Source organism: Argiope bruennichi, chromosome 11, assembly GCF_947563725.1.
Source record: "Argiope bruennichi chromosome 11, qqArgBrue1.1, whole genome shotgun sequence".
Classification (NCBI taxonomy): Eukaryota; Metazoa; Arthropoda; class Arachnida; order Araneae; family Araneidae; genus Argiope; species Argiope bruennichi.
Window position 1 is genome coordinate 22,761,696 of NC_079161.1, and position 22,328 is coordinate 22,784,023.

The 22,328-nt window shown below is 32.6% G+C and overlaps 1 protein-coding gene across 1 annotated transcript in view; it reads right to left on the reverse strand.

The window, feature by feature from the left end:
- Positions 1-7,655, reverse strand: part of LOC129957530 (major facilitator superfamily domain-containing protein 6-like) — a 78,406-nt gene extending 70,751 nt beyond the window's left edge. Inside the window, exon 1 of the mRNA XM_056069879.1 lies at positions 7,235-7,655. The gene's annotated coding sequence lies outside the window, so the exon portion shown is untranslated. The remainder of the gene's footprint in view (positions 1-7,234) is intronic.
- Positions 7,656-22,328: the final 14,673 nt, after the last annotated feature.

Consider the following 22,328-nt stretch of genomic DNA (forward strand, 5'->3'; position numbering starts at 1 on the left):
AATTTTATCGAATTTCAACTGATAAGAAAGTTGCATTTTATGATTGCAATCACGGCTTTATCGTTACTTTTGTGTGGCTGCAATTCAGACTTGAAAATTCTAAAAAAAGAATTGAAAGAGAAATTCTCTCTAAACTTGTTATTCATTGGACTTTACGTTTTTCAGTAGAATTCTCGAGAATCAGTGCAATCTTGCAGGTTAAACAAGCATTATAAAATATGCCCGTTGTTGTCAGCAAGATATTGATTGATATTGTACAGCTTTTCTACAAGAACACATTGAAAACAAGTGGAACCATTCACAAGATTAACAAAATGATCGAGAATAATAATAAATACAGCTGATCTCCCTAAAACTTTCTCGCATACTCTCTAATTAACTCTTAACTGAGGACATGCGGTCTGTGAGACCGCTAGCGATGGATTTTCTGTCACCCCTATTCTATTTTTAGCTCAATTGAATGGATTGACCTTGTAGCTTCCAGTTTTATGACCTTCAATACACGTGCTCTTTTTCAACGGATTTCAGCAGATGATTTTTTAAATAATTCAGTTATTTCTTCGAGCGTGGTCTCCAAGACCGCACCTCAATGTTAGTGTCCCAGTGATAAACAAGGCTTAGCAGATGGCGCTAAAACTTCGGCTTCGAAATATCATCCAGTTTACTGATCCTTTTATGAAGCAGTGCTCCAGACACTTTTAAATGAAGAATAAAGTGATTTTAGTGATAAGGAAAATTGTACAGAAGAGTTTTTCGATGAAAGTTCGCATTCAACTGATTTTGATATGTATGTTCAAACATAATTAATTTTTCTAGTGATAAGGTATTTTAAAAAATTTATAAAATATATTAATACACCAAGAAATATATATACAGAATTTATAGGTTGATTTTTATACTAGTTCTTAACCTGTATATTTAAAATTTCCTAGAAAACCGTGCTATGAAAGTCACACAAGCCGATAAAAAAAGAGCCCATTTTACCCATTGTCATTTTTTTTTTATTTTTCATATAATTTTTGAATTTTACATTATATTGTCTTCTATATACCTTCATATACTGTAAAAATAAATATGATTTAAAAAGTAAAAAGTAATATGCTTTTTTGAGAATATTATTTATTGTAACATGTCATTTGAGAAGAAAATGTATGTTCCAACGCATTTGCTTTTTTCAATGATAATATATTTCGGAAAATTTCTAAAACATGTCTATATATTAAGAAAATTATCTGCAAAATTTATTGGCAGTTTTTCATACTAATACATTCATTAGAAAATTTAATTTGAGTGAAATGAAATGCGGTCTCGTAGACCGCACCTCCCCAGTTAAGGGTTAAGTGTTATCGCTCACCCCCTCCCGCGAATAACTGTGGATCTTGAGAAGGGCAGAGAACGCTTTACACGGGATTGGCGTACAACAGTTTTAAAATATTAACTTTTGACCTGAATTCAACATTTTATTGAATCTATAGTGCCATCCTTGGGGAGTGATTTGGCGATTAATCCCTGGCCAAGATTAATAATAATCAAACTCGGATTTGTGTTTAATTAACGTCGTTTAATTAATCGTTTTCCCAAACGATTGAAACACAAATTGACACAGAACTACAATTGTTGTTACATCCCATCCCAAACTTGGCACATTTAAGACAGGCAATTTTTGAATTATCGCCGTTATTTACTTCTGAATGTACAGACCGATAGACAGTCAACTCTTTGTTGCATTTGACTCTAGACTTAATAGTGTTAATTCTGTGTATCAAATTTTATCTATCTAGGTTTGTTTGTAGTTATCATGTTACCATATATTCAAACATCCGACCGGACACACTTTCTCCGAACATATTTTGTTCAAAATTTAACAGAAATCTACAAATGTATGAAGTCCGCATACCAAATTTCACCCATCCAGCAGTTCAAAGCGTTTTTGAATTATCTTTATCATAGACAGACAGACATTTTCAAAAAATAGGTATTTAGAATTCTGGAGGTCTGAAAACGTAGAGATTCGTCAAAATATCGAGAATATTTTTGACTATTACAAAATACAGTTTCATTTTCCCTATCAATTTATAGTTTACCATTATTCAACAATTACTATTTCTTCAAACTTTCACCTAAATTTCTATAAGCTGATTGAGCATCAGTCAAGAAATAAAATCTAATAAATTTTCTGAAATTTTGAATTATTTCAATCTTCTTTAGATCTAAATGATCTTATTAAATATAGTAGGGCTGAAATAATTAGAATTGTTTGACGATTTCAATACTTTCTCTATACTTCATATGAGAGAAAGTAAAAAGGCAATTTTGTGTGGAGCAGGAAAGTAATCACAGAAATTCCATAAAAATATGAATTAATTAATTTAATTTGAGGGAACGGTATAAAGCCACAATTTAGCGTTTTCATAGTTATTTAGGTTTTCTTTAAAAACATAGATTTTTTTCCCCCGCGTTTTTATAGCCACTTCAGATTGGCCATCGTGGAATAATTTTTTTTTTTTTTTTCAAATCGTAGCTTTCATAAACAAAGCGTTTCAAAATCTCCTAAAATTTTTACCTACTGTGTCGAATATTTTTTCATTATAATGGCCATTTCAGTTTGAACGGTCGTGGAATATATTTTACACACGCACACACTTCATAATATTTAGAATTTTCATAGCCTCAAAAACTGTCACCTAGAATAGAGTGTTCTTTCATATTGTAATGACTGCCTCAGTCTGAATGATCGTGGAATAAATTTTTCATTCTTTCCTTTTCATATTTTCTATTTTCATATCCTCTTAGAATATCGGCTTGTTACCATATTATATATTGCATTATAATGAGAATTTCAGATTGGCAAATCTGGAATAAATTCTTTGCCCTCCCCATCCCCTCCTTTATCCTATTGCCATTTTCACAGCTCCATAAGATTGACGATCGAAGCATAGTAGCTTTTCGTTCACTTCATGGTAGTACAGAACGATGATCGGAAAATTTTCACCAGCAACACCACCCCTCGCGTTGTATTGCATATTTTAACAAACACATAAGATTTTCATCACCAACATAAGGTTTTCCTCCCTCTCTTTCAAGATATTTCGCATTATAATGCAACATCAGACTGATAAAAGAAAAAGAAAATATTTTCGCCCTCTTTTGTAGAGTCTAAGTAGAGATAACCGTTGTCGTTATATCAAAATGTCGTTTGTCAGAAACCACATCTAATAAATCATATCATAGCAGCTATAAACGTTTGAGATGTATAGTATTTAGTGACAACATACAGCAATCTCAGGGGCCGCGGTGGTCTGGTGGTAAGGTCTCGGCTTCGGAACCGGAGGGTTTCAGGTTCGAGACCCGATTCCACCGAAGAACTGTCGTGTAAGGGGGTCTGTTGCACGTTAAATCCGTCCTGACCAAACGTCCTCCCGCTGGTGTGCTGTGGAGAGGGGGGTGCCCGCTCAGGTGTCGTCCTCGTCATCTGACCGCGGTTCAAAATGACGAGGTCCGTCCCAAAATAGCCCTAGTGTTGCTTCAAACGGGACGTTAATATAACTAAACTAAACTAAAATACAGCAATCTCAATTCACACACAACAATTTTAGTTTAGCATTGGTAGTTCTATACTAGTGTTTTGCATCAACTAAATATTTTATCAAATTTGATATACAATATATCATACAAAATATTATTACCATTATTATTACTGACTCCGGCGGAAGCATGAAATAGACTATGCGGCTATTAACAATGTTTGATTTGATTTTCCTACTTTTATACAGCATTCAAATAATTAAATATTAACAGAAAACAATAAAAAAATTTTGAAGTTTAATAATTATTAATTTTTTATATGAAAATTCGCTCTAAAGTATTATGCAAGATTAGTGAAAAATATAGCTTTAAATTTTAAATGATCAAAAAACCTATATATTAAAATCAATGTGATTAATCGGTAATTATCAATAATAATTGCGGTTACTATTAATATTGTTACAAAATTTTTTCTACAACAAAATACCGTTGATCAATCATAATAACTCAGCGCATTTAATCGCTATAGTTCAGCAGCTTGCTTGCTGTCTAATTCTCCAGTTTCTTTACTTGTCGACGACTCCTCTCACACACAACTTTCCTGCAACTTCAGAGTGCCTGTGTTTTATACTTCCGAGAGGCGGGGCTAGAATCTTCAGACCAATCAGAGCGTATCTTGGTTCCTACTGGATGGATCGTGAAAACTTCTCGAACTTTCCAGTATGATCCATTTAGTCGCCAAACTCGCCAACTTTATCGCCAAGCCGCCAAATGCTCGCCAAGTCTGTCGCCAAGCTCTGAGTTCATTGATCTCAGCACGTACAGGACAGATCGTACAACGGTCTTTCTTACGGTGACCCTATTCGTGCCGGGTAGCAAAATTACAGATTTGTAACAATATTAACTAGCAATTTCTAATAATAACCATTCGTTATGATAAATCGATTTAGCACTGTTACCAGTTAGTATTAATAACCACCAATTAACCTTTTGCAATGGAAAGGGGATTCTCATTCAAAACATGATTTAATGCCGCAACTCGAAGGGTGACTTCTCGCTCCCCGCTTTGTTTGGTGCGGAAATTGGATGCGCGCGATAACTATTGTTTCGTTTTTTAAAAAGAAATCAACATACATTTGAAATATTGCATTTAGTTTTAAATATTAATAAAGTGTGCGATTATAAAAGTTTTATTCGTTAAATTGTGTGTATAATCACTAAGTAAGAGGTAAGAAATTCACTAAGAGCGCTCGCTACAAAACGTGTCGAGTTGCAGATTCGTCCGCTCGAAAACGACCTCGCTGTAAAAGGGTTAATCGTATTGTCTACTACATATATATTTTTCCATTTTTCTTTATTGATTCTAGAGAATTCAGATTATACAACATTTTTTAATCTTAAATTTTCATATTTCTCCCACTTTTAATTTTTCATGCTTTTGGATTTTTTTTTTAATGAAATCTTTATATTTAAATAAAAGATGAAACTAGTCTATTTCGAATAAATGTAATCAACATATTTCGGGATCTCTTCGAATTCTGGATTCAAATATCAGATCTATATTATATTTTGTAATGCCATTCTGATAAATGTATTAATTTCTGAAAATATAAATTGGTTTTCAGACCCTCGCATATGATATCAAATCAAGGAAATTTTATACTTGCCCAGCTGACATTCAATTCAAATTATCTTCAGCGATTATTTCAATTTCAAAGCCGATAGCATTCGCATCATGCTAAAGAATTTAAATATTTCGAGACATAAATATATCAGAATGAAGGACGGCATGTTTAAATAAAGTGTTCACTGTTTTTATGTTAAACTGCTGTTTGTTTTATTATGGATCTATTGATCTCTGATAAAAATATAACTGTCTCAAACAGACGAAACTGTTATATATATTTATTAACAACGACAGTAAATATTACAGTTGAAAACGCTTTATCTTTTTAGTCATATAATGAAATTTAATATGATCTATTAGTCATATGATGAAATTTAATATTATCTATTAGACATATGATGAAATTTAATATGATCTATTAGTCATATGATGAAATTTCATAGTAAAATGAGTTGAGCAATTAATAATCCTCTGAACAGTTGGTTCGGATTAAGTCTTCTAGGGTCTTTAGGAAATGCTAACTTCGCCCCCTCCCCTCAATTTTACTTCTCCAATTTCAAAAACTATTTTTATTTTTAAATTTCTATACTAAAAATTTTAAGCTGAAAAAATTATAATAGAAAATTTTTTAATCCGAGTTTCTTTCAGAGGAGCTGGTTTCAGTATATCACATGTAATAAGAAATGCAAATTTAAAATTTAAATGTAGTTTTATGCAAAATATTTAAAAAATAAAATCTTTAATCAAATCTAAGTACTATTTAATTATAGGATTATATTTTTTTAATATGAAGAAAAAAAGTTTTTCTGGAATTATAAAATTATCTAATCTAAAAGTTAGGAAAAGTAATTAGGAAAAGAGAATAGTTTTCCAAAATTTAAGCGATCTCTCATTTTAATTTCAATACATTCCATTTCAGGAGCCTTGTTAATTATACGTAGGAACAAAATTAAATAACTAAAAAAAGGCCAAAAAAAATCCTTGTAACCTCGGGGACCTCAATGTTATGGCACCCTTAAGCAATGTTTCCTTTGCTTATATAATAATCCAGCCCTAATGAAAAGACTAATGATCATGAAATCTCTTACAATGGGATTTATTAAATCGGATTATAATTATACTTCTTCCAGTCGAACTTATTAAATATTTATTTAAAATCATCATAATTCTTTCAGGTGAAATTGTTCTATAATTTTATTAAAAATCAATAAGTGAATCTGCATATAAAATCATTATTAAATCTTTATTAAAGATTATTATATCTTTTAAAACCGAAATCATTTTATATCTTTATTTAAGAATATCATATTTCTTAAAGATCATCAAATTTCTTAAAGCCGAAATTATTAACTTTCTTTATTAATGATCGTCATATTTATTAAAAACGAAATAATTATATACCTTTATTAACGATCGCAATACTTCTTAAAGCTCAAATCATAATATATCTTTATTAAAGATCTTATTTCTTAAAGCCCAAATCAATATATATTTTTATTAAAGATCATATTTAAAATCATATTTCTTAAAGCCGAAATCATTATACATTTTTATTAAAGATCATATTTAAAATCATATTTCTTAAAGCCGAAATCATTATACATTTTTATTAAAGATCATATTTAAAATCATATTTCTTAAAGCCGAAATCATTATACATTTTTATTAAAGATCATATTTAAAATCATATTTCTTAAAGCCGAAATCATTATACATTTTTATTAAAGATCATATTTCTTAAAGCCGAAATCATTATACATTTTTATTAAAGATCATATTTAAAATCATATTTCTTAAAGCCGAAATCATTATACATTTTTATTAAAGATCATATTTCTTAAAGCCGAAATCATTATACATTTTTATTAAAGATCATATTTAAAATCATATTTCTTAAAGCCGAAATCATTATACATTTTTATTAAAGATCATATTTAAAATCATATTTCTTAAAGCCGAAATCACTATACATTTTTATAAAATATCTTTATATTTCTTATTATGAAAATTACTTTCTATATAGTTCTAAAAAGAATATTCGTTGTAAAAATAATATTTATTAAACATAAAAAAAAGTCTTACCTTTTATATAAAATTCAATATTAATTTCCTTTTCACAGCTTACGGGTGTATTCTAAAACGTAAAAAAGTTCAAATCCATTTTAAAATAAATATATTTCTAGTCCGCATCTTTAAGAATGGCGATTCAAAACGAACGTCCCCCTAGAACATTAAACTATCAACTTGATGAAAACACGCAAACGATTTTTTTTCCCCACTGAACAGGATGAAGTCAGATATATTCCTTGCCACAAAACTAATTGATAAACGGCTGTCTCCAACTCTTTAATTCGGCTATAAAAAGGATGATCGGTCGCTTAACCTTGACTGAAACGTCTGCTAATAATGCACTATCACCAAAAGGGAAATGGCTATTCGCTCTGTCCAATCCATTGGCTCTTCGGCAAATGGGTGATTTGGACTGGACAGAAGCAACCAAGAGAAGCTCTGTTGAGCAACAAAGTGTGTAATCAATTGTGTATCGACCGATAGATTAGATGGGGATCGATGACAGATTGCCTGAAACGACTACATTTTGATCAGCATTTTCTTTTCGGATAAGAAAACGACGACCTCGAACTTTCAAAAGCTGTTAACAAACAAATGGGAGGAAGTTTTCGTCGCCCTTTTTCACTTCCCCCACCCTAAACCCAAACCTTTGTTTTTCAGTTATGTAATAGCAGTGAAGTAAGCAGCCAAGATGGTAACCGGTGTGTTAAACAGAGCTGAGTTCAAATTATAGACGAAAGGTTGGAGGTTCAAATTCGAACAAAAAAAAAAAAGTATTAGGATTATTGATGGACATGCGGTTTTACAGTTGTTGTTCAAAACTAAAAATAAACTGTTGGTCACGTTTACAGGGTGAATGTACCAAACGTTGCCACAACATTCAATGAAATCTCAAGTTACAACACACAGAAAGTTGCGACTCAAAGGGCAATGATGTAATACGTCTCACAGAACTTTTAAAAATTGGACGAAAAACCATAACATTTGATTTTATATTTTCCATGCGAAGTACAAGGGTCTCTCTCTTTCTAATCAGACCACCCTCCAATAGTAAACTTTTAGAAAAGCGAGTTGAATTGTGAAAGGTAAAAATTAATCACTAAGTTTGGATACCAATTTAACCTTGGTGCAATATAAATAAATTACTGTTCAGACTTAGAATTATATTCTTAAAAATTTACATAAGTAGTACGATTTTCTGCATAATTTTCCATATTTTGTGCAATAAATATATATATTGCTATTAAAATGTTTTTTTAAATGAATTTTCAGCACAAATTCATTAAAAAATTCATTATTTCGGTATACCAGCAGTCCTCTGACCAGGTATCTTTTGGGTTCCTAGAATTTTGCAGTAGTATAGGGTGTTCATTAATTATTGCCGGGGTTTCCGTACCTCATAACTTTCGAATAAAAAATATTACGCAAAAACCGATTACGTATTCGCAAGTTACAACTCAAAGAATTTTATTAATGATATTAAAGTGTAAAGCTTGCACAAATTGCACTTTGTAGGCATTCAGCTGAAGGCGATTATGTATTCGTAAATTACAACTCAAAGAATTATGTATTTGTAAATTACAACTCAAAGAATTATGTATTTGTAAATTACAACTCAAAGAATTATGTATTCGTAAAGTACAACTCAAAGAATTATGTATTCGTAAAGTACAACTCAAAGAATCGCCTTCAGCTGAATGCTTACAAAGTGCAAATTGTGCAAGCTTTACACTTTAATATCGTTAATAAAATTCTTTGAGTTATAATTTACGAATACGTAATCGGGTTTTGCGTAATATTTTTTATTCGAAAGTTATGAGGTACGGAAACCCCTACAATAATTAATGAACACCCTGTATAATTTTCTGTACAATTCTACTTCATTTTTTGCAATAAACATAGATTTTTAGATTTAAAAAAGTGTTTATTATTTTTATGTTATAAGTATGTAGTAGATATATTTTTGTAATAAATATTTATAAGTATATAGTTTATATTTCTCGTTTATAGGTACAAAAATAAGTACTGTATTCACCAAAAACTCGAATTCTAAATTGTAATGAATCTTTACGTTTCATATCTTCTTAAGTTCGAAAAACACGTTTAGGGCATTATGTTTGCCTTTCTGTCTTCGAACACAATAATCCAAAAACACTGTAAGATAGTTGGAAACGCCAGTTGACAACTTTGACCCGCACTGAGGTTATAAATCTGAATGACCGCGCCGCCCTGGCAACATTGGTGAGAACTGAGGTTGAGTTCTAAGAGTCATCACCAATCATGGTACAACTCCTCCGGTGGGAGGTTGTTTCGTGACCGGTGATATCCCTTCATCTTTAGGGGGTAGCCGACCTCCCACTATTTTTGTATCCTCCCGGCTTACGAGAACCAACCTTTATACACGGTGTATTGACTTAGACCAAATTTACAGATTTATAGCAAATTTCAAACGAAATGCAGTCGAGAAAGTCTAACTGGCTGGCTGCTCAAATAGAAGCTCACTCGGTAATTACGAAATGCGAAGCGCTAGACAGAAACAATTTGGTTCGAAGATGTAACATCTAAAATGTATATGTGTAGGACTGGATGGGACAAAATGCCCATTCAATCCCATTTGGATCAGTGTCTAGGGTACTGATTAAGAAAAGAAGTAACGTTTAAAGAAAAGCAATTTATTTAGAGTAAACAAAATTAACTGGACATTAACAATTAAGACAGTAAAGGTGAATTGCATTAAAGTTAGAAGTTAAAATACTTGGATGGCACCAAAGGGCGAAGCCTAACAAGATGTCTGCACATAGCAAAACTAACTGCCGCTGTAGCGTAAGATTATTAAACACTCATCATTACCGGAGACGAAGAACCCTCTCCCACCTCCTTTCCGAGCGAATGCCAACTTTTTCACTCAAACTTATGGTCATGTGACTTAGCACTTTGGATTAGTAGAATCCATGGTGCCATCTATTACAATACAATAGAATTAAACTGAAATCTGGCCGCGGTCTGTATAACAGTGGAATGGTAATGGTTTCTAATTAAATCTCTGCCTATATCTATCAAATTTGGAAATAAATTCATCAAGATTGTAGCGGGTTTGCGATGAACGAGGATAGAACCTGGGACCTTGTGGTTTGCAGTCCAGTAACATGACCATGATACCAAAACAGTTGCTCGGGTAGCAGAGCTGTTAACTGGTTTATATGCTATTCACCACAGTACTCTCCCTCCAGTGAGTCGGAGGTGAGACGAACGATATGGCTGTTGAATGGTGATGTATTTTAGCTGTTGAGTCTAATGCCCCTGTACCCATTTGAGTAGAGCCAAGCGTTATGGCGAGCGTGTGTGGGTGAGTGGTTGCTGTTGCTGCGCCAAGTGAGTCTGACGGCTTTCTGTTGCTGCGTTGAGTGAATCTGACGACTTTCTGTTGCTGCGTCGAGTGAATCTGACGGCTTTGTGTTGCTGCGTCGAGTGAATCTGACGACTTTCTGTTGCTGCGTCGAGTGAATCTGACGACTTTCTGTTGCTGCGTCGAGTGAATCTGACGGCTTTGTGTTGCTGCGTCGAGTGAATCTGACGGCTTTGGTTTGCTACGTCAAGTGAATCTGACGGCTTTGGTTTGCTGCGTCAAGTGAATCTGACGGCTTTGGTTTGCTGCGTCAAGTGAATCTGACGGCTTTGGTTTGCTGCGTCAAGTGAATCTGACGGCTTTGGTTTGCTGCGTCAAGTGAATCTGACGTCTTTGGTTTGCTGTGGGTAGATGGCTCCACAACAACTGTACGAAGGTTGAAGCTTCATCATCCGAGGTCACCAATGTGGCGGGTTTGCTATGAACGAGGATAGAACCTGGGGCCTTGTGGTTCGCAGTCTAGTAACATGACCACCATACAAAAGCAATTGCTCGTGAGCGTAGCTGTTAACTGTCTTATAAGCTTTCACTACGAGATATTGACTATTTTTCGGTTTGTACTTTCACGTGCATGTAAACACAATAACTCAAAAATGCAATGACGTAATCAACGAAGTTCGGTTAAGTGCTCTGGAGATTACAACCGTAAAATTTTAATGTCGATTGATGAGGGAAAAAAGGCATTTAAAGTATACATTCCCTTAATTGAGTGAGTGAAAATGCTAGGTACACAGCAAAAAAAAAAATGTATTTCGTTGCTGTTATTTACCAAGATTATGCAAAGCATTTGAGACTTTAACCCAAGATCAACAATCTTATGCAGTAGGGAAAGAGATTTGAAAATATACAATAATTTTTTGGGGGAAACTAATTTCTCTTTTTCTTAATGAGTCTTTATTAATTCAGCAGTCAATGTGGTTGGGTGGTGTTTATTATCTATTGTATCGATTTGGTCGATAATCTATAAAATTATTAGATTACTGAGTGACTACTCTAGTATAATTTATTTAATATTACAATGTTTTGGGTGATGATGATGTCATGTCACCACGGAAAGGGGTTGTGTTCTCTCTGTGAGGTGCGTGAATCAGCCCCCCCCCTGTAAAAAGAGGGTTGTGCGAGTGTGTGTGTGCTATCTTTATTTTAGCTAGAAGTCAGGCTTCTGCCCTCGGGTGCTCAGGGGTCTTTACCCTCAGAAGCTACTGCGCAAAATTTGGCTTAAAATAGTCACACCACCACGGAAAGAGGGTGCAGTAGCTTCTGAGAGTAAAAACCCCTGAGCCCCGAGGGCAGAAGTCTGACTTCTAGCTCACATGAAGATGAAACTCACGTATTCGCTTGCACAACCCCTTTTTACAGGAGGGCACATTCACACACCTTACAGAGAGAACACAAGGAAGAGAACAACCATGCCCGCACCGGGATTTGAACCCGAGACGCCTAGATCACGAAGAAGCGCTACCCCTAGGTCAGGACGTCTGCGTTTTGGGTGATAAAAAGGCATTATAAAAATGCATCTTTTAAGACTATCTCCAATAATCCGGCAATTCCACAGGCACCGAAAAAGAAACCCCCATCCGGAGCACTCTAAAAAATGGAAAACTGAAGCAGATTCCGCTGCGGTGTGCGTTGACAGTCTCCTTACCTATTCTCCCTCCTAGGGAGGCTCCTCAGATTGGGAGAATGCTAGAAAATAAATGCATCCGTGGAGGAATTGGAAGAGTTTATCATTATTACTTTCTCTTATACGTATTATAAACTATAATAATCATGAAAAAATTGGAAATCGATATTTTGACGAGTCTCCACATTTTGCATGTCCCAAATTCCGAGAAACACATTTTTGGAAGATATCCGTCTATGACAAAGATAACTCAAAAATGCTTTGAGTTAGACGGCCGAGATTCAGTATACGGTTTTTATACCAACTTCGTAGATTTCTATCTAATTTTCAGCAAAATCCGCTCAGAGGAAATCTGTCTGGCTGTTTGAATATCAGTGAATACGATATTCGAACAGCAAAACGAAAAGAGCTGGAGAGATAGGATTCGATATACAAATTTAAGATCTATAGTGTAACCAACTGTCAAATTTTGAGCCAAAACCAACAACGAGTTGACCGTCTGTTGGTCTTTTACTTTCAGGAACATGTAAACGTAAGCATAATGTAAACGTAACTTAAGAACATGTAAACGTAAGCTTAAATATATCAAATTCGGAATAGGATTTAGTGATTACAAGTGCAGTCAATCATCAAATTGTGTCAAATCATCGTTTCAATCGATTGATAAAAACGTGTCTAAAACACAAATTCGAATTTCCTATATTATTAACTACCAAATAATTTGTCAAAGATCACATGAAAGATTCTGTAAAAATGCTAAATTTACTCCAAAAGCTAATTATTCCAACACGAAAAATCTCTAAATTATAGGCAAGTAAAATCGCTTACCTTTATTGTTTTGTTGGAATCTCTGTTTACATATTGATGTTGTCTCCATCTGGTTACAGCTGAAAATCACAAATTTCTAATTAGTAGCAGGTTCAGTGATTATGACTACATTAATACGGGAAACTTATCTTTAAGAAGAAGATTAGGTAAAAGTGAATTATAGTGTGCCCCCTGCTGCGCCAACAATGCCAAATCACCAATAAAGATGGCGGACAAAATAAACAAATACTTCCGCGGAATAGTTACGGTTACCATTTCCCGCCATATAATTAGGACTTTTTACTGATAAGTATTGCTTTTTTTTCCATACTGCCCGGTGCCTTCTAAAAAAAACCTCCTACGGCTTCGCTAGCAGCGGGAGCGGGAACCTAGTAGCTTCACTATCACATTGAACGTAAGGACTGTGTGGATAACAAAAACAGTACATAACCAAAAGAAAAGGAAGAACGGAGAAAGAAGCAATCGGAACATTCTCCATACAAAATTTCAAACAAACCTCCTTTTCCCATCTTCATCAACTCGTAAAAAAATATATTCCCCTCACCCTTCATCCATTCTGCCGGTTCGATATCAATCCATTCTCAATACAAATTTTCAAACAAACATCCTTTCCTAACTTCAGCAACTTGTAATATATATATATTTAACTCACCCTTTATCCATTCTACAGGTTCGAAATACTTCCGACATAACAAATTATGAAGGGAACCAACCGTTCGAACACCAAAAGAATTACGAGAACTGCAAAGAATTCCATTGCAGCTGTCTTTTAAAGTGAGAATGCAGACGATTTTTTAACGCGTATACTAACAATTAAAAATTGCAAAAGAATAAATATTTTCTGTTCGTATTCACATTAAAAATAAGAAAGAAGAAAATAACTTTTAATTATAAGCTTAACTTTCTTTATTTAATAAGCTTTTAATTATAATAAAGAACAAAATTAAAATCTTTAATCGATATTTTTTTAATATTTTTAATTTATCATTTTTCATAATATAGTTGTAGTTTATGTACAACTCAACCATTTCAAAAAGTAGTAAACAAAATAGCATTAGGGTTGCTAGAAGAGCGTTCTGATGGGTTGCAATATTGGTGACAAACTCGGGGGCACACTATTTTTCACTTTATCCGAAGATTATTTAATAGCTACTTGATTACATGTTACATGATTAAGAATATATTTACAAATTAGAAGAGAAAACAGAAACGCGTTCGTTGGTTTGCCGCCAAAAAGAGAGGAAGTAAACAAACCCCTGGTGGCGGGGAGGGAAAGCTCTTTTCAGTCAAAACTGGTTCTAGTTAAGTCCTTGTTTCCGACACTAATAATTCTTGACTGTTGTACGCCACTGACATGGCTTTCTCTACTACGACAAGTTTGTTAGAGCCGGCGTCCTGGCATAGGGGTAGCGCATCTTCCCCGTGATCTGGGCGTCCCGGGTTCGAACCCCGATTCGGGCATGGTTGTTCGTCATCTGTGTTCTATCTATGAGGTGTGTGAATGTGCCCCCCTGTAAAAAGGAGTTGTGCAAGCGAATGTGAGTTTCATCTTCATATGAGCTAGAAGTCAGACTTCTGCCCTCGGGTGCTCAGGTGTCTTTACCCTCAGAAGCTACTGCACCCCCTTTCCGTGGTAACGCGGACACGACATCATCATCACAAGTTTGTTAGAAGGTATGTGAGAAGGTATGTGAGGAGGCCTCTCTCGCTGGTTTAAAGGAGTGGTTAGAAGTCTCAGAATTTAGAAATAATCTAAAAGATGAAAATAATGACTTTAGTACAGTACTAATGGGGCCAGAAAATCTAAAAACACTAAAAGACATAATGCTAAAAATTATTTTTTTTCCAATTATTTAAAAATTTGAAAGTGTTTGCCTTTCTTTTATTATGGAATGCACATATGGAGGAATAATTTGAGGAGATTTTCTCAAAAGGGTGGCCTGCTACTTGTTAAACAGTATGATAGGTGAAGAAGAAAATGCGGAGGATGGTCAGAGATTGACAACTTTGTGGCTGGGGGCCAATGCCCTCGAAAAGGATGCAAGTTCTGAGAATTCGACAATGATATGGATGGATTATGATAAAGGCAGCTGTCGGTCACAACAAATCCTGTCGATATTCCTGTTGATATTCGTTCAGTGGTGACGGGCTGAAGAAGAAGAAGGCTCTTCAGATATAGAAATGTGAAGTTACCGGTCTAGTGCAGCCCTGATAGTTCCAAAAATGGTATGGAGTGACTGCCTCCTATTAATGACGCGACTTGCCTCCTTCGGGAGGAGTTGTGACGAAGCCGGTGATGGCTATTAGGACTCGACCATAGTTCACGCCAGAGTTCTAATGGGTGATATGGGTCATTCTTTTTACTTTGGATGATACTGCGGTGCAGAGATAGCTCTTTTAAGGTACAGAAAAAAGAAGCATTGTCATTATCAAAAAATTTGTTCCAAAAAATGGTGATGTTCACTGCGTCAGATTTTCACGTCCAGAAAAACACATTTTTTTTTAATTATATCTGTCTGCCAAAATATAAAAACTGAAAAAAATTGTCTAACTTTTCTAAAACTGTATAAGTTCAAGATATTTTCTCAACCTATTTTCCCCCTATTTTCTGCCTATACTTACCTATTCTTACACTATAGCTTACTCATCAGAACGTTGGAAAAAAAAAAGACTTTGATAGTGTATAAAAATTGTATTATTTCCTAGAAATTATAAAAAATAAATTAAATGTTATTCATACATACATATACACAACACATACACACATATACATAACACATACACAAACATACATACATACACACACACACACATATACATACATACACATACACAAACATACATACACACACACACATATTATATTATATTATATTATATATATATATATATATAGGTTCGATAAAAAGTATATTCCCTATACAAATGAGGAGAATTATAAAGTGATATTACGTAACAAGTATGAAGATAAAGTCAAAGGCTCAAATAAGTTTTGTTCCCGTTATTTTCTAGTCATCATTACAGTTTTTCCAAGAGGGGCCTCGAAATATTTCACCTTCTGTGGCCTCATATTGGTCAAAAACCGCCACTGACTGTGGAAGCCATTAAGACATAGTTACTCAGAATATCTAATTGAATATTCAGCCACAATTAATTCCTACAAGCCTACTAATTACTAAAGTGGCTACTAAGGCCATAAATAAAGTCTTTTGCAGATAAAAAGAAAAAAAAATTGGCTTCAAGAAATGACGAAATGCTCATTTTTTTCCCACTAAAGTTCGTTGTCCCTTCCTGTAGGAGAGGAGGCCAGGATAAGCACAAACTATTCCCTTTTTACTTGTTTTTTATTTTTCATTGAATGCACTTGAATTTAAATTAGTTTCTGTCTCCATTTAGCAAGTCAATACAGATCGAAAAGTATCAAACTTCGGAAATAATAAGCGCTAAGCTAAATTTTATCCCATTGGTAAGCCATTACTATAGAAGCACCTTTGCAAAAATTCCTTCAGCTTCTTCAAAGACTAAATTCAAATTACGCTATTTACTGAGGAGCTGTTATCTCTATAACTTATGATCAAATTAAGTTCATTTTTTTTATTCATTTTATTTACTTTTAAATTGCCTACAACAATTACCTTCAAATACAAGTTAAATCATGTGATTTCCTTTAGAATAATTCTAAAAATTTTCCTTTTTTGTGGAAAAAAAATTCATTTATTCTCAAGCTTTGATTTTTTTATGTGTTATATTATGTAAGATTAATTAATATAAAAGCTATAGCTTGCGCTTAGTTTAATTCATGACAAATAAGAGCTAGCGTAGGAAAGCATCTCTGTATATCTGCTGCCATCTGTTGGGCAATTGTGCAAACTTTAGATGATTTTTTTTTTCAGATTTAAATTTAAATAAAACTGATTATAAAACAGAAGAAAACTAAAGACTAAATTTAAATGTTAATATATTTTATTCATTTTTTTTGGGGGGGGGGATTTTTAATATTAAAGAGGGGAAGAAGTTGAAACAAAAAATTTATTTAAAATTAATAAATCCATGCGAATTTTTTGCATATTCAATATTTCTCTTTTTCTCAGTCCCCCCCCCAAAAAAAAATCTTTCATTTGCTAATTAAAATAAAACATATATAAAATACAAAGATAATAGATTTAAGTGCATGTATGTATGAAACTTTATTTGTGTAAAGTATTTGAAATAACGGTAAAACAGAAAAAATGATTTAATTTTCTTAATTTAACTAAACTCGAGTTAAATTTCAAACTAATAGAACAGATTAGCTTTATGTTACTATGTGCGTTTTGCTAAATCATATGTTTGTGAATCGTTCCAACTGCTGATTCATTTTTCGTCCTCAAAGTCTCAGCATGAACCGAAAAAAAGAGAATTTGCCGATGAAATATTTTTCGACACAGCTTATAATAATTTTCGATAATAAGTATTATGACTTGATATTTTACAGGAATGCATTATACTAGATCTTGGCAATAAATTTCATCATATTTTATTTACACTTCGTTTGGATCACAATAATATTTAATAATAAAATATTAATAGCTAGTTATTAAGTAACAAGCTATTTTATAAAATATTATTATATATTATATTAAATATAAAATTATGTAATAATTACTAATTAATTAATTAATAATTGTTATTAATTAATTAATTAATGATTAATTATATTATTAAAATATTATTAATATATTATTAAGATATTATTATAAAATATTAATAGCTTGTTTAATACTTCTTTATTTTCACCTATAAGAAATATATAAAGAAAAATTATTGAAATTATATAAAAACTCAAATTCAAAATATTTGATGAATCTTTATGTTTCAGACTTTCTTGGGTCAGAAAATACGTTTGTGGAGAATTAAGTCTATCTGATCGTCCGTTTGTTTGTTTGTGAACATGGTAACTCCAGAATTTCCGTCAGTGAGCTAGACGGTTGAAATTTGGTATATTGTGTTTACACCATTTTTTGAACAGTTCTATCAAATTTAGAACGAAATGCACTGACAAGAAGTTTGTCTGTCTATTCAAGTACTAGTGTAGAACTCTAAAATGTAGATAATAGAATGTAGATTGATGTAGATGTGTAATAGATTTTGTCTACTCTAGATAAAAAGAATCATAATATTTATAATGTCTAGATAAATTTGGTGCACAGTTTTTGGTATCAAAATTGTAAATACGTATCTTATTTTGAGCCAAATAATTTTAAAAAATAAAGCGATTTAAATAGCTGATATTTAGTCTGTGCTTTTTTTTAAATTTAATTTGCATCGAATTTCGGTTCTAATCAATCGAGGGGGGGGGAAGGTGAGTTAAATGGATATTCGTTTTCCTTCGCTATACTATAAAGCACAAATTGTCTATGTAAAAGACTCAGAAAATAAAAATCTGAGTACTTGAGACATTCATAGTCTTGCCTAAGTTCTTCTCTTGCCTATAATTCTTCTCATTTTTGTTTAGGAGAAATTTCCGTTTATATATTGGAAATAAATTTTATGGATTTTTAAATTAACCTGTTAACCTACTCTAGAACTGAAGACAGGTGTCGTCCTCGTCATCTAACCACGGTTCAAAATTACGAGGTCCGTACCAAAATAGCCCTAGTGTTGCTTCAAACGGGAAGTTAATATAACTAAACTAAACTAGAACTGAAGAAGATATTTCCAAGAATCAATAGAAGTGTGTAATAACATATAGCCTCGAAAGCTTGTGAATAACCTCGACTCGATCCGGGATGGTAGAAAGATCTCGCTCCGATGTCCGAAATTCAAGAAATTCCAATCCCTTTCAATTCCAAAACTATTATCTTACAAAAATAATTTTTGCATTATCTTAAATCTCAAAAAAATAATTTTTAAATAATATTAATTTAATCTCTGTACTTTATCTTTTATAATTTTTTTAAAAATCTGATATACAGTTTTGTAAAATTTTTAATTTTATAATAAAATTTGAATTCAATTCGAATTTAAAAAAAAAAATCTTTCTTTGGGCATTAATTCCGATGTAGGTTTTTCACTTCCGCTTTTATTTCAATGTATATACACTTTTTACTTTCTCTTATTACTTCTTACTTTTTTTTTCTTTTTTTTTTCTTCTCAAAAAGTTACTTAAATAAATATATGCATGAAATCTTCTTAATTTGTTCTCTGAAAATACTTTTTCTCTAAAAACTAAAGTCAGTTTTGAATATAAGAAACATGTTTAAACATAAATAAAAAGCATATTTTAATGAAAAAATGACACGTTCAGTAACTTTGTTCAGCTATACAACAAATTTATTTTGAATTACAAGAAATACTATATTAGAGTATATCACAGACAACCATTATAAAAATGCACTCCTGCAAAATTTTATGTAAGATTAGAATATAGTTTTATATATGCCTCTAAACACAAGGCTAAATTTTTTGTAATTTTTCGTGAAATTTCTCATTTTTTAAAAATATATTTTAAAAGCTTAATTGGAAAATATTTTCATTGTTTTAAAACATAAGAAGCTAAAAAAATAGCTATAATGAAAATATATAAGTTTAAATAGAAAAAAAAAAGATGCCTCTGAACGCAGTAGGATACTTTAAATAAACAATTGAATTATCGCTAAAAAGTTGTGCAAAAATAAAAGACAATAATATATCTGCTAAAGATAATTCTCAGCATCGTATCTAAGTAGTAGTATTACTGAATATATGTAGTACTAAGAATGCGTAGAAAGTTTAAAAGCCTGGTACGCAACATTGGTCTAGAGGTGAAAGATGGCGACTATGTAATTATTTATTTTACAGTGTTATATCTAGCGTTTTCTGGAACTTGTAAAATTTAGTTTGGTTCAAAACTCTTCTCATGAGGTAAAAATTTCAGTTACTAGATCGAATGATAAGCCTTCTTTTTTCAATGACAATCAAAAATGCCCTTAATCAGAGCCGGCCTTCTCTTGAAAAGGGCGCGGGTGCAAGAAGTTATTTGGGGTCCTAATTAATGCATATTTATTTAATGCGTGATTTTTTTTGCAGCGATGGAGGGTGGGTAGGCGGGGAACAAAAGTAGCCCACCTCCACTTGGTGTTCCCTGGGCAACGGTGCAGTTCTTTGGAACTGCATCGGCTAAGAAGCTACTCAAGTATGAAACAAATAATGAACTTTTTATTCAGTTTGACAAAACTACACATCTAATTTTTGATTTTGCGTTTTAATGCCACAAAATTTCATTACAAGCATCAAATTTAGATCATGCAGAACGTAGATTTACGGTAGCAACAACTGCGGTGTTTTTTTAGATATAAGTAAGAATTATATATACATATATTTTATCCTAAAAAAAAGAATTAAAATATGTTTTTGAAAAAATTGTTGTAGAACTCACACATACAGAAAATCAGTAGCGTTGACAATCATAAATCTGATGAAGGAATCTTATAATGATTTAAATTTGAAAAATTATAGTGACAAAAATGTACAAATTCATAACATAATTCATCGCCATATATTTATAGCCGGTTATGACAAAGTGGATTAAAGCCTTTATGGTCAGAGCCGGCCTTCTCTTCGAAGGGGCTTGGGTGCAAGAAATCATTTGGAGCCCTAATTTTTTGTAAATTATTAATTGTTATTTTTTGCGTGATTTTTTTTTTTTTTTTTTTGCTAATACATCAATTACTTCAAGAAAATGACAATTTTTTGCAATTTCTTTTTCTTTGCTTAATACAGCATTCTGGACGCATGCTTGACCGAAGATAATTTTTTATTAATTTTAATTTGCTCAAAGAGTGCTTAGTACTTTCTGTAGCAACTAGCAACGCAAAGAAAAGTTTTAATACAATTAATACATTTAGAAATAACTCATTATAATTATTATTTGGTATGCATTGAAATATGTTTTGTACGTTATTTACAACCTTTCATTCAAAATCAAATCCCTTGACAAACAAATTTCTTCAATTAGGTTTTCATCTACATCTGTGTTATAAAACTTGATAAAGTTTTTGGAAAATTTCTCTCATTTATATATTCTGTCTTGTGACAAATCCTGACGACAGCTACGCAAATACCTTCAATAAATCTTTATCTCTCACTAAGAATAAATTTCAATTTCTCTGGCGTCTTTGTGGTTTCTAAGGGTTTAAGACTGAAATCATGTATATGACTTAAAGGATAAATGTAGGAAGAAGATATATAAATTATTTATATCATCATTTTTCAAAATATTAAGTTTTTTCATGTATCAAACATATTCCTAATTAAAGATGAGTTTAACAGAAAATGAAAAAAGTTATAAAATACTAATTATATTTAATACATTCCATATTATTAAATTTTAACAAAAATGAAGCATTGCATTTCACTTTTCAGGTTTTGAGTATTATTTGTGCCACGTGAGGCTTCAAATCAGTTTCTTGACACATCTTATAGTAAGACACAGTAATTAAATGTTCGGCAAGACTTAAGATTAATGTCCAATTACTGGCAAAACATGATGAAATCGTGCCAACTTTCTGAAAACTCGTCAACAGTCAATCAAATAAGAATGGACTGACAGTCTGCCTAGTCAGGACTTATAATGGTTAAAGAATATAGTTTATAGTTTATACATAATAGTTTAATTATAGTTTTTTTAGTTTGCACTTATAATAGTTTTTTTTAAAAAAATTCGAACTCCATATTTTGACGAATCAGCACGTTTTAGATCTCCCAGAATCTGAGAAACTTATTTTTTTAAATAAAATCACGCCTATGAGTGAACACAATCATTCAAATGCGTTTTCAGCTTGATGGATGAAATTTTGCATATGATCTCTACTTCAGATTTTTAAATTTCTATCAAATTTTAAACAAAGTGCATTCAGAGAAATCGGTCAATTCGGTGGGCCGAAAGTAATTTAACACGATAGCAACAAAACGAAGAACGCTAAATGAGTAATATTTGATGCTCAGGTTTAACATCTGATGATGTCGTGTCCGCTTGACAACGAAAAGAGGGGTCCAATAGCGTCTGAGGGTAAAGACCCCCTGAGGGCAGAAGTCTGCTTTCCATCTCATATGAAGATGGCGCTCAGACACTCACGTCCATAACCCCTTTTTATAGGGGAGGGGGGCTTTTTCACACACTTCACAGATAGAACACAAGGGGAAGAACTACCATGCCGAACCAGGACTCGAACCCGGGAGCCCAGATCACGGGGAAGACGCGCTACCCCTAGGCCAGGAGTCAGCAATTT